Source organism: Octodon degus, unplaced genomic scaffold (genome assembly GCF_000260255.1).
Source record: "Octodon degus isolate 3935 unplaced genomic scaffold, OctDeg1.0 scaffold00207, whole genome shotgun sequence".
In the NCBI taxonomy this organism is placed as follows: domain Eukaryota; kingdom Metazoa; phylum Chordata; class Mammalia; order Rodentia; family Octodontidae; genus Octodon; species Octodon degus.
The window spans coordinates 1,949,975-1,963,864 of NW_004524783.1; the positions used below are offsets into that span (position 1 = coordinate 1,949,975).

Genomic DNA, 13,890 nt, shown 5'->3' on the forward strand with positions numbered 1-13,890 from the left:
TGGGGACACAGCACAGAGGGCGCCAGTGACAACGTGCTCAGGTTGGGGTGGGCGAAGGGGGATTGAATTCTGCGCTGGCGCAGCTAAGGGAAAAGCCATTTCCTGCCGAGTCCCGTGCCATTTGGGCTTTCTCATACTGACGACTGAGCTATTTGTTAACTTTTTAATTTTTTTGTTGAAAGGGACAGTCTGTGAGTGAGCAAGGTCTATACTTTTACAGCAATAACTGCCCCGGACTCCGCTGGAGCGCTGGGCGCTCTCCCTCTCCTCGCTTGATGTCTCTCCCCGAGGACTGCTTCACACCTCCTGACTCAGACCCCTTCCCAGGACTGGACCGAGCACTCCACGAGCCGCATCCTCTGCTGGGGTCTGAGTGACGCTGTCTAAGGCGGGGAGACACTGGAGGGACAATGGGGGCCGCACCGCTTCTAAGCTCTTGGCACTCTGCCTTGCTGGATCAACCGCTGCGCGCTGGGCTCGCAGTTTGCTCTGGAGGGGGCACTGCACCCCCTCTTCTCTCCGTGCTCCAAGGAGGACTAGGAGGAGGACTACGAAGAGGCCCGGAGCGCAGCCGCAGCAGTGCCAGGAGCGGCCGCAGGAGCCCGCGCGGAGCAGACGGCGGGCAGTCGCTGCCGGGGCCTGGAGCCGCGTGCACCCAGCTCCGCTCACCGCGGACTTGCCGGGGCGGCAGGTGCGCAATGGAGGCGACTTCCTGGCCAGCTAAGCGGAAGCAGACCCGGTGTGTGAGCACAGGACGCGCTTACCCTCCCGAGCCCCTGAATGGAAAGGACTGAAGCGACGCGAAGGGCCCATCTACGTGCAATCAAAGCTTCTACCAGCAACTACACTTTCATCTCCTATTAGAACAGCAGAAACCCAGAACTGTCACCTTAGCCTGTTCCTCTTCCAGAGCTAAGTTTCCACATGAACGAGGCTCTGTAACCCATTATGAGCAAAAGTAGATTTACCAAAAGATAGAAAGTTTTGCTTGTCTGTTTGTTTTTCATATGTATGGCATTTCTCCAAAGTGGTGGATACTAACCTCTGTAACTCTGAGTGTAATTTCTTCATTGAAGACTGCTTATCTGACATTTTGGGATTCAAGTTAACTGTAACATTTTAAAAATTAGATTTAAAAAGTGACACTGAGATTGATGATGTAGAGTGTGCCTAAGGAGAAACACCTAGAGAGAAAACATTCTCTCAGGCTTTCACAGAGAACAAATTGGTCAAGCAATGGCCGTGACTCATCCACATGGCTGACACTGACAAAGGATCTACAAACTGCGGTATAGGGTTTCAGGGTAAGTCCTGAGGGGATTTGACTGATCTTTTCAGATACAAAAGTTACATCTCTTGTTATATAAATCTTGCTTTATCTTGGTCTTAATCATCCAGCAGAAAAATATAAAAATGAGGTATAAAAAGTCAAGCCATGTTTATATGCTGAGGTGTAAAAGGCTCAAGTCAACAACTTCGACCTTGCCAGTCCTACGGATGACCCACTGCTATTATGGACTACTGGCTTATATTGGATTATTTTGCTGAATTCATGCACCTACAATATTTAAGTGGCAATGGAATACCCATCTCTGACAAAACTAAACAACAACAACAACAAAGGGATACAAAGAAAGGACCATTTTTGTTTCTGTATATACAAAATAGGATAGATATATAGCTACTTTCTCTTAATTCACTTAGAAGAAAGATATGTACTAATAGTGTTTGGACAGGATATCATGCCTGCATCTTGTACTATGAATAACCACTACGAAGACAACAATATGCAATGTATTCATTATTGTAACTGTCCTACTAACCTGTTTTGAAACTGTCTCATTGCTCTTTGTTTCTCAATAAAATGAATAAATAAAGTTGCTTCTCTTTAATGGAAAAAATAAAAATAAATAAAAAGTGACACTGAAATCACACTGGTTGTTCAGCAGTTTGTAGTGATTCTGGACTGCTAAGAAATTCTACGGTGTTAAAATTCTAATTTGTTTAGCAAATGCAGCAATTTTAGGGGAGCAATTTAAATACATTTTTCTTTTAAACACTGTTGTGTTCTTAAAATACACATTTTTGTGCATATTCTTAAATCTAGGGTTAATCAACCATATAGGAAAGATTCATGTTATTTTATTAATTCAAATACTTACTATTTTTTCTTTATAGCAAGGTACATCTAAAACCAAAAGAGATGTCTCTGACCTTAGAAAGCTTTTGTTCCACTAAGCAAAGACAAAAATATATACAGAAAGTAAGCCAAAAAATAGTACATACATGCTATCATGAAAAACGCTATGAAAAAGGGTAATGAAGATAGAAAAAATAAGTGATTTTTGTGTTGTGTTTGTTAAAGAAATGAATATATTATAGCAAAAGCAAATGCTTATGTCTCTCTCACTCTCTCTCTCTCTCTCTCTTTTTTTTTTTTTGTATTTTAGGGAAGGGTCTACAGGGTATTCAGGGTCTCCCTGCTAGATCAGACTCGTAGTGACCCGCCTGTTTACAGCCTCCCAAGAACTGGGATTACAGGCGCGCGCCACCACGCCCAGTCTCAATTACTGTCTCAGTGTGCCCTGGGGGTGGGGCCGGCATGGTAGGCCTGGTTATATCATGATTTTAAATAATTTTTTTAATGTAATATACATGAGCAGGAAATTTGAAGAACTGGGTAATAGAGATGTTTTCTCAAAATTATATAAAGAATCAAGAACAAAGTAAAGTTTACATGAGGGAGTTCCAAATTATAATCTCACATTTGTATACGTGTTCAATATTTGCACATAGATTTCTGCTTTCATATTTGCATATGTGAAGCATGACTGAAATGTGCAGTGAATATTTAAATCTCAACCATCTATCTCAGTGAAGGACCTTTCCAAACGCTCTCCCTTGCCTCAGCTTTGAACACACTCCTGCCGCAGGGCTCGACGCTTCCTGAAGTGTATCTGCAAGCCTGCATTCGGGACTATCTTTAGTTGCTCTGTCATAGCAGACCTGCCATCCTGAAGGGACAGTGAGTGTGTGATTGTCAAGGTCACTGTGACTTTGGAGAACTCTGCAATCGCGGAGTGCCAGACCCAGTGCATGTGGCAGACAAGGACACAGTGTAATGATTTTACCAGCCGCCCTCTGGTTAGGTGGCACTTGGAACCAGCCTCAACTTTATTTGAATCACACTTCATAAAGATCTGAGGAAGGATTTCTGGACTGCCTCAGAAAGCAGCAGGAGTGACGGGGTCAGCGTGCTGGGAGTGAGGCAGGCTTCGGAGGGAGGTTAAAGGCAATGTGTCTTTTAGCAATATTACTTTTTGAAAACTTAAACACTCCTCATATATTCTGATAACACCTCACACTCTCATGATTGTAGCAAAGATAAATGCTTGTTAATAATCAAAAGTAGAAAATATAATGCAGTTTAAGGAAGCTAATGTTTTTCCTGACCTATTTCAGAGGAAAGCACCCCTTCATAAAATAACATTATTAAAGAAATTATATTGAGATGATATGTACTCAAGAGTCTATCCAGGGGCACTCAGACTCCGTGTGGTTGCCCAGGCTTTCTCCCTGGCTTCCTGAAGCCACGCTGCCTATCTATACTACAAGCAGGCCGCTTCAGCCACCGCATCTCAGTTTCCATTTGCCAAGTTCTGCTGTTTCAGCGGCGGTGCGTGGGAGGTTCCAGCCCCTTGGGACTGTGACAACAGTTAGTTCTATTTCATACAGAAGGTCTACCCTATACCAGGACAGGGCTGCTACTTCAAGATCTCTTTTTTCATACACTCATGTCATCCTGCATGTGACATGGGCAGAATTTCTCAAAGTTATTTAAGTACTGAATCACTTATTATAGCATATTTTAGAAGATAGCTATTTTAACAAATACATTTGAGAAAACATGGATTAACATAAATCCCATGAAAATGTTTTTAATATACTTGATTGCTTTGAGTTTTATACTCTTTCCCGTCCCAAATAAAACTTGCGTTCCCCAAAAACTGTAAGGAAGCTTACAGAAATTTCAGTTTGACCAAGAAGGCATTCAAAATGCTTTGTACATATTTTAAGGTGTTTCCTCAAAGTCATCGGTAAGTTAACTAGGAATTAAAAAACACAGAATCATCTCTGATCCTTAAATTTCTTTCATAACTCTTACTGTTTATAACTCTACACACGTGCAAACACATGAAAAGCATGCCAGTGCATACATACATGCATACTCACATGTGTACACACACACACACATACACACAATTTTGTAAGCATCTCTGTATCCTCATAAGATTTGATTATCTGCTTTGTTTGAAGTATACCTTGCCCTGTATATATACAGTGTACCGTGTGAAGTAGCAGTTTGGGACTGAGGAAACTTCAAAACTGCTTCTTTGGGAGGAAGGAGGTTGGTTTGCAAGCAGCCAATCCAAAAGCGTTATTCAGTATCCTTGCTGCTGATTGGCTGCTGCCCTGTTAACGTCTAAAGCAGATGTACCCGTATCCTTGCCTCCTAACAGTTTATGGTACCACACACAGCTACTCCAGTGGTCTTGCTTTTGTTCTCTCTGAAGCCTTAACATCATTGAGATGCCACCAAAATGCTCCATGTGTCTAGGGCTTCTAGCAAGGAGCCTAAAGCACTAGAAGCAGTGTAGGACATTCCAGGGGCAGGTGGAATTAGAGGATTGGTTCCAGGAACTAAAAAGTTATGCTGCACAGTGTAAGAGGCATTTGTAGGCATGTTTCTGCCCATATCTGAAATTGCAGTTTTTCCCAATTTGCAAGGTGCTCTAGGAATGTAACCTCCATGAATTGCCCACTGTACTCTGTGTGTGTGTGTGTGTGTGTGTGTGTGTGTGTGTGTGACTACAACAGTAAAAGAATGAAGGATACTTGGTTCCCCCAGGGAGAGACAGTGAATGTTCTGGATATGATTTACCATGAATAGTAAATAGGAGTGAACTGAGATAGAAGGAACAGGAGTTGCAAGAGGGAGAATATGTTCCCAGTTGGACAATTGGGCGAGTGCATACATCAAAGAGTGATAGTATAAAGTGGGCACAAAGTAGGCGAGAATAGAGCATATTGGGTGCTGGGTTCAGGACTGTTTGAACAGCAGGCACCCTCCAACCCAACATGATGACCAAGGATCCACTCCAGAAACCCAAGGCTGGCTGAGCGTCGGAAAATGCACTGCTGCGACCCACCACTCTTCAGCCTCAAGGAGGACGGTGTGTGAGCAGAATTCTGGGTCCTGACGAAAGACTCAGCAAAACCCAGCACTCATTTATTGGAGAAACTCAGTGGATGTCAAATGGAAGCATATATTGAAATCACAGATTTCTTTACAACTATAGCAAAGCCAAGTTTAATGATGAAAATTGTAATTTCTGCTAGTCACGAGAAAACTTTCGTGGCCATTTCTGCTATATAACATTATATTCAAAGTTCTAACTGATACAAAACCAATAAGCCAAGCAGTAAAACAAACCATTTCAGGAAAAAGGAAATTATTAGTAAAGGATTTGAGAAAGAATTATATGCTCCTTTAAAAACACTTTCATAATTGGCAAATCTAATTATTTTACATAAAAATAGCACTAGATGAGCTTTTTTAAAAACACTTTTATTTTCTTCTGTTTCTTTTTTTTATTAGTGCGCCTCTGTGATGTGCAGTGACTGCAGCTGCCTTGGGGACTGCCACACGTGCACGTTACATCTTAACCAGCTTTACTTCCTCTTCCTCTCCCATTTCCATCTGCACAAGACAGGCCTTCGGAATTAAAGGGACACTTCTACAGTGTTGCCAGGTGAAAATAGCATTGCTAGGTATCTTCCCTTATTAGAAAATATGACTAAAACTTACAAAGTGTTACTGAAGAACATATTTTTAAATAGTAATCTTCAACCAGATTCATGGTTGGAAATATTCAGTATATTATTCACCAGATTCAGAAACATTTGATAATTGATTCTGAAGTGCATTCAACAGGTTGAAACTATGGCAAACTTGGAAAACAATGAAAAGGAGGGTCACAACCCACTACAAAATTTGAATAACTAAAGCCTGTGATGTTGGCATATGAGCAGGAAAAGTCGAGCAAGAACAGAGTAAGAACCATGTAGGAACAAGCAGTTGTGCATATTTTAGTGTTTCCCACAGCAGCCTGGTCTTCTGGGACATTTATATTGGGACATTCCCTCATACAGGAAGGGATGGGCTTGGAGAAATATTAACATTGTTCCCAGACATTACTGTACCTCAAGACGTATCCCATTTCAGTCTAAAATAATTTACAAAAATAAAACAAGGGAAGTTGGTGGAGACACACGATAGTCTGCAGAGGCTTTGTCCTTCTCTCTGGAAAAGGAGCCATTTCTTTGTAGCCAAAATCACACAGTACAATTTGAAAATAAACGACATCATTAAAATTGTAGAAAATCCAGCAGCTCGCCTATCCTTTTGTGAAGCAGTAACCTGTGCTGGGTAAGACATTTCGCATTGCTCCTTTTTTGCAGTGCAGAAGGCTTGCATCTACATGGACACTGCGAGAAAAAGATGAAAGAGGAGAGAAAAAAGAGGAGGGGGAGAAAGAGGAAGAAGATAATCTTATTAGGTAGACTATTAAATTCAGTGTGGCCCACATTTAAGTAGCTTGTAATATTATTTTGCTAGTAAACAAAAGAAAACTAACAGTCTAAAATAATTTACAAAAATAAAACAAGGGAAGTTGGTGGAGACACACGATAGTCTGCAGAGGCTTTGTCCTTCTCTCTGGAAAAGGAGCCATTTCTTTGTAGCCAAAATCACACAGTACAACTTGAAAATAAACGACATCATTAAAATTGTAGAAAATCAATAACAAAAAACCTCTCTGGTTGCCCGTTGAGAGGGCTCTGAACATTCATCCCATTTGTTCATTAAAAGGAACCAATAAATTAGTTAGGCATACACAGTTTAGAATAAGTTGAGAAAAACATTAGAAATATATATATATATATATATATATATATATATATCTCCCTACAATATCTCCCTACATTAAACGCTAGGTAGATTAACAAGCTAAGTAAGAAGAACAAAAATTCATAGCTTTTGAAATAAATTATTTCAGGAGAAAAATGTTTCAAAAGGCAGAAGTCACTAAGTGGTGGGTAAACGTGAATGCAACACATTTCAGACCTCAGTATGACAAACACACTGTGAGTCCGAGACAGGTTATCAAAAGGTAGAGAGTCTCCAAATCACACCTGCCTATGGTATTGGGTGTTAGCATGTTTGCAATGCCTACGAATCAATTTTGAAAAGACAGAAATGCATCCAGGGGCCGCTCACTGCGGGGACACCTGCGAGGGAACTGCAGTGACTGCACAGTGTCTCAAATTCACATTAACATGGAAAATAATGTTTGTGAAAACTGAGAAAATAACAGTGAAGGAACAGCAAAGGAAAATAGCAGAATACTCGGAAGCACAGGCATGCTAGGAATATAGTTACAAGGCTACTAAGGAAAGAGGGTTTCAGAAACAGGATTTGATCTGCACTGACCATAATAGCCACGTAATGAACATCGCTGTTACAAATAGTCACCAGACTGGACTATTTTTTAAACACTGAAAATAAGACTTTTTGCCACAAGAAACCAAAACAATGTATTCAAACTAGTTTCTAGGACTACCCACAAATTTTTAAAAGCACACTATAAATTGGTGTTCGTGCGTGGGCAGAATGGGGCCTTCACGCAGAACTGTGTCCCTGGCCCATTCATTTATGGAGACTGACTCCAGGGTCTTTACTATATTCCTAAGCTTCTCTTCGGAGGGGTGAGGGACAGGGTCTTGCCAAGCTGCCCAGGCAGGACCCAAACTGTTCATCTTCCTGTGTCAGCTCCCACACTTCTGGGTTACAGAAAGACAAATGCCACTAAGTCCACCTTTTAACTTCTCTTTAATGCTGTATTTTCTTTGGTAAATGTATTCAAAATACTGTATTTCATTTTAGGACCTAATTCATGTCTTAGAGGGCCTTAAATTGATGGTTGAGACACGTTACTCTGAAGCCTCGTGCCCTGCTGGTGAACCTTTTTGCACTGATGGCAAATGATACAAGCAGCCTGCTGTGGCATTCATGCCACAGGCTCGTCACCACCGCTGCAACGGCCAGCATCGTCCCTTTAACATGTCTAAGTATCTTTTTACTAAGTGGCCATTCACAAGGGGCTGCTCAGAGGAGCCAGTGCGTGGCCCAGTGGCAGAGGGCACGCGAGCGCCTAGCTCTGATCCCCTAGCGCTGCCAAAAATGTGGAGAGAAAGAGAATAAACATTATGAATTAAACACCTCTGAGTCTTCCTAACCTCTGCAGTAGTGCAGCAGTCTGTCGTCCAGCCCGAAGTGGACTCTGAGTTCAGTAAGGCTTAGTGTCTTGTTCCCTGCAGACTTCGCTGACGCAGCTCGTGAGGCAGCAGCTGGCTACAGCTTCCCCACTTCCGCATCAACAGCTGTAACTGCGACAGGTCATCCTTTGGTCTATACATCTCGACCAGTTTTAGCCTCCAAAGGACGTCTTCCTGCTCCTGCACCTGCTTCACCAAGTCTGCTTTTTCTTCCTTTAATTCTTGTTTAAGCTTCTCATGCACAAAATGATTTTGGAGAATACTGCATGACACAGTACCACGAGACTCAGATTCACACACACAGATATTCTTGCGAGTATTTTTCCCGTATGTTTGTTCTTCAGATTCACTACGTATATGTTTAAAACTTTCTTGAAACTCTGCATACTTTTCTTCTGTTGAAGATGCTGGTTTCTCTGAAAAAGTCTGATCATTTTCTTCATTCTCTATTTTAAGTCGTTTCACTGCACTCCAAGGAGAATTAAATGAAAACCTTGTTTTCCTTAATCTTTCCTTAAGTGTTATACTCATGGGTGCTTTCTGTGAGCTACTTGTATAGGGCGATGGTGGATTCACACAGGCCTGTGGAATGCTGGGAAAATCCCAGCTGGGCTGATGGGCTTTCCATCTTGGAAATGAAATCTTGCTGTACTTGCAGCGCACTGCCATCTCTAGGTCCTTAAGGTCTTCGATTTTTTTTCTTTTTGTGGTACCAGCGATAGAACTCAGGACCTTGCACTTGCCAGGCAAGCACTTATTCCACCGAGCTATCACCCTAGCCCCTAAAATTTATTTTATTTTATTTTTTTGGTGGAACCAGGGATTGAACTCAGGAACTCAAGCTTGCCAGGCAAGCGCTTATTCTACTAAGCTATCTCCCTGGCCCCTTAAAATTTATTTTAAAGAGAGTATACTAATTGATAAGACATTAGAAATGGTACACATTTAGAAGAACAAGATGAGAGGTAGCCAACCATGGCTTTCGTAATGTGCTTTGCTGTCTTCAATGTAGTTGCTCAGATCTGAACAAAGCTTAAACCATGCATTTCTATGCTCTTTTGCCCTGAGTGCCTTTCAAAATTTTCTCCAAAGAAATGCCACGATGCAACTGCACGTCGAGAGGAGTACAACCAGGCCTGAGAACAGTCTCCACACACGAGCGCACGCCTCCGTGAACCCAGTCCAGGAGGTGCGGACACTCCACTCCGAATTTTGACCAAGTCAATTTCAAAGATGGGCTCTGCTCTGGCTTTGACTAAGTTGACTTCTCGCTCTTCTTGGCTCTTGAAATATCTTAACACTAAAATAATATTAGCAAAATGGGAAGTGATTAGATAGCAGATTATCTATGGAGGGTGGTCTACAATGGCTGTATCTTGAATTTGGCCCAATTTCCTTTTTGCTGGATTTAATCTAAACACACTTGCCTTAAATATCAATTGTAACTAAACAGTAATGCCTTATTCAAACAAGTTTATCACCACTGAACTTAATGGTAGCCTCTGATTAGCTCCTTGGAATTTAAACGAAGTGTATTTACAGCTGTTTTCCTTTTTAGTAGTATGTCAGCTCTATAGTCTCAGATCCTTTGCAATATCCCGGAATTTCTTCTATGAACTTCCAAAGGATAGGTTCAGACCTCTTTTATCTAATGTTTACAGAAAGGACAAATTAAAAGTGTTTCCTAAGTTTCTAATATGAAGCGGCGCCTAGCTTCATGTGAGTACCCTTACAGTGTTTCAGTTTATGATGAAGTTTTGTATTTTTAAGGTATGATGGCTTCAGCCCAAATAGACCCATCACTGGAGCACAGAACCTTGTCCTCATAGATTAATGAGTGAAGTGGCAGAATGTTTCAGCTCTAGTCTACATAATTCTATGTAGTTCCTAGTCCGTGTCCCCTGGACACCAGATCTGGATGTGTTGGTGTTTCCTTCAGAGCTCAGCAGCAGAAGCTGCCAGCAACCTCCAAGAAGGGCCGCGCCTGGGCAGAAGTGAGTGTGCAGCTCATTTGTCACCTGCTGAGTTTCTCTTGAAGGGTCCACGCAATACAAGATACGGACGCCATGCCCTCTGGGAGCAGGTCCCTGGAGCATGACTCCTCCTTTCCCATTCTCCTGGCCCTTCAGGGTTCTCCAGATTAAATGGGCCATCTGTGTCATGTGACCTGGCTTCTGGACTCAGATCTTACTGCTGTTTCCCAGCAGACCAGGCAGGTTCTCACACAGAAGCCACGCCACCCTGGCCCCTCCGTCAGGACATGACCTCATCACTGCTATTTGCAGGACTCAGGGCCTGCGTGAAGTCACTCAGTGGGCGAGCACTTGCCCGTCACTCGGGTGAGCTCAGTGGGCGAGCACTTGCCCGTCACTCGGGTGAGCTCAGTGGGCGAGCACTTGCCCGTCACTCGGGAGGCCTTGAGTTCGATTTCTATCACTGCAAAAACAAAAACCAAACAAACAATAGAACAAGTGATTCATTCCCTTCCTCTCTTGTACTGTCACCTAAGGCATTTTATTTCAAATTACAGTCCTTGTCCGCACCGCCTGAACTTTCCAAATCTCACTCTCATTTTAAAATTTTGTTTTATTTATTTATTATTATTATTATTTTGTATTTTAGGACAGGGTCTACAGGGTCTCTCTGTGTAGATCAGACTTGTAGTGATCCTCCTCTTTGCAGCCTCCCAAGTGCTGGGATTACAGGAACATGCCACCACGCTCAGTCTCAGTCGCCACGGTCTCAGTGCATGCCGGGGGCGGGGCAGGCACGGCAGGCCCCGGAACCAAACTCCTGGCTCCAGTATCTGCCTAAGCAGGCGCTTTATCCTGCTCAGCTATTTGGCCAGCCCTACTTGTTTTATTTTAAAGAGAAAAAAATACAAAAACAAATGCATGAACAAAACATCAAAAACCAATAAAAACAATACAGAATTACAAAATAAGATGATTGATAGGAAATTAACAATGGTTGCTATATTACCTATTGTTATTTTTAAAGTAGTTGCTCAGATTATTAGAGATAGACATGCAAAATGGATCAAACAGTTTCAAACATTAATTGATCCTTTCAATAAACCAATAAAAATTATTAGTACAATTATCTTAGCTATCTTGTGTGTGTATATCTATATATTTCACTTCTTTCTTTTTTGCTTTCCCCTTCCCACTTGTTCTTTTGATATCTCTCTCTCTGTCTCTGTCTTTCTCTCTCTCTCTGTCTGTCCCTCTCTCTCTCTTAAAAGTATATTTCAGTACAGGGACTACACTGTAGATCGGACTCCTAGTGATCTTCCTGTTTCTAGCCTTCCAAGCGCTGGGATTACAGGCCCGCGCCACCACGCCCAGTTCTCAGCATTCCCTGGGCCAGCGTGGCTCACGGGGGACGGCACCCAGGTCCCTGCGCCTGTCTAAGCAGGGGCTTTAATCCACTGACCTATCTGGCTGGCCCTGATCGCCTGTAACATAATAAAGTTTTTCATTTTCTTTTGATCACCGTAGTGCTTGTCACCTTGGGGTGTGGTGGCCCACACCTTGATTCCAGCACAAGAAGGGCTTAGGCAAGAGGATTGCTGTGAGCTCAAGGCGAGTTTGAACTACATAGTGAGACCTTGTCCTAAAAAAACAAAAAAAAAGTATAATTTTTCATGTTTCTTTCTTTCCTTTTCTTTTTTTTTTTTTTTTCAATGATGGGGATTGAACTCAGGACCCTCCGCTTGCCAAGCAAGCACTTATTCTACTGAGCTATCTCCCCAGTCCTCATGTTTCTTTCTTATCCTCAACTGCTCAGAAATGTTTCTCATAGAACTGCGCTGTGATGCGTGATTCAAAGGGGCCAGAACTTTTGCTCACTGATACAGCTCAACGTCGTGCCCACAATTCCTGGCATGTAGTAAGCGTGCAATAAACACTTGACAGACAAATGAGCTCCCGAAGGAACTTCATCGGCTGCTGACACTGACGAGATCGACCATCAGAGGCAGAGACCATGTGGATTTTGTCTGTCACGACACCCTGAGCACCCAGGACAGTGGCCAGAGCGAGTGAGTGGAAGAAACCCACAGGGGGAGGAGGTGGGCTCTTAGGCCTATACAGAAATAGCTCTCTCCCACTCATCTCTAGCCTCATTTTCTGAAGATTCACTTCCCCAAGCCAGCCGAAATCTAAAAATATTAAATGGAGAACTATCTAGAAATAAATAACTTTTATTACAATGCAATTATTTTAACTGTCCTGTTCATTATTATTTATTACCATCTGTGAATAACATAAAAACTAAATATTATATATATCCGTAGATTTAATCAAACCCTAAGCATACTGAAAATTGTATTTTCTAAAATGCAGTTATATAGGATTTGATTAAATCTGTGATCTCAGACACTACTGTGGGTATAGACACATACTCCCTTCATGGAAAAGGGAGGACTATTTTGTGAGTGGAAAGTGATTTATTTTGACCAGACTTGGGGAGACTCCATGTCCACAATCTTTCCCAGGATTATTTAGCTGCCTGCAACATGTAAAATTACCCAAGATGCCAAAGGAAGAGTATTTTTTTACTTGAAACTTCCAAATGACTGCAATTTTAGAAACCATTCTCTCAAAGGAGATATAAATTTCTTTTTTCTTTTTTGGCAGGAACCAGGGATCGAACTCAGGCCCTTGCACTTGCCAGGGAAGTGCTTATTCTACTGAGCCATCTCCCTGGCCCTGGAAGTTTTTATTCAGAGTAAAAGTATGCGGCAGTCACTGCCTGGTGACAGCACTGTAGAGGGTCCCATCACATCATGAGCCTTCCGGGTCCCTGTTCTTATTCTGTAATGCAGAGCGCCGCCTTGAGAGCCAGGTGGGCCTGCACCCCACGCCCTCCACACCATGCCAAGCTGCACGAAGCAGGAAGGCACTTTGCCTCAGCCCCCATTTCTTAGTTTTAGAATAAAACTTGCCCTTTCAGGTTGCTGCAGCCCTGAAAAGGATGTGTCAAGTAAAATACTTTGTAGACATTCAAATGACATCACTGAGTCCTCTACCAACCCTACACATAGTCCTCAAAGTTCTGCGTGATATAGCTGCATAGTAATGCAGAGCTGCATATTATTATTCTAAACAGGATTTTTTTTCTCATTCAAGTTCTATTACATCAATTTTTCCTTAATTTTTTGCATTTTGCACTAGCACAGTGCAGTATAAATATGGCATAAAAGTGGAGTTAAAGACTATTTTTTTTTTCTTATCTGGCTGTATAGTCATGAGTGGTTCCCTAGAACTTACAGGCTTCAAAGAGAACATTTACTAAAAGCTTAGAGCATTCATGTGCACGTGAGTTAGGGATGGCTTTCTGTCTCTTTCTCTCTCTTCTGTGTCACTCTCTCCATCCCTGATATTATATATCTCCACACATGATAAATTATGACTTAATTACCAAGCAGAAGTGACTATTAAAATATGAAACATTGGGTTGGGGAGAGGCCTCAGTAGAATAAGCACTTCC

At 42.1% G+C, this 13,890-nt stretch overlaps 1 protein-coding gene and 1 pseudogene across 1 annotated transcript in view; both read right to left on the bottom strand.

Moving 5' to 3' along the window:
- Positions 1–13,890, bottom strand: part of Fbxl7 (F-box and leucine rich repeat protein 7) — a 442,277-nt gene that overhangs the window by 79,426 nt on the left and 348,961 nt on the right. The gene's annotated exons all lie outside the window — the stretch shown is intronic.
- Positions 8,419–8,928, bottom strand: LOC101570522 (annotated as a pseudogene).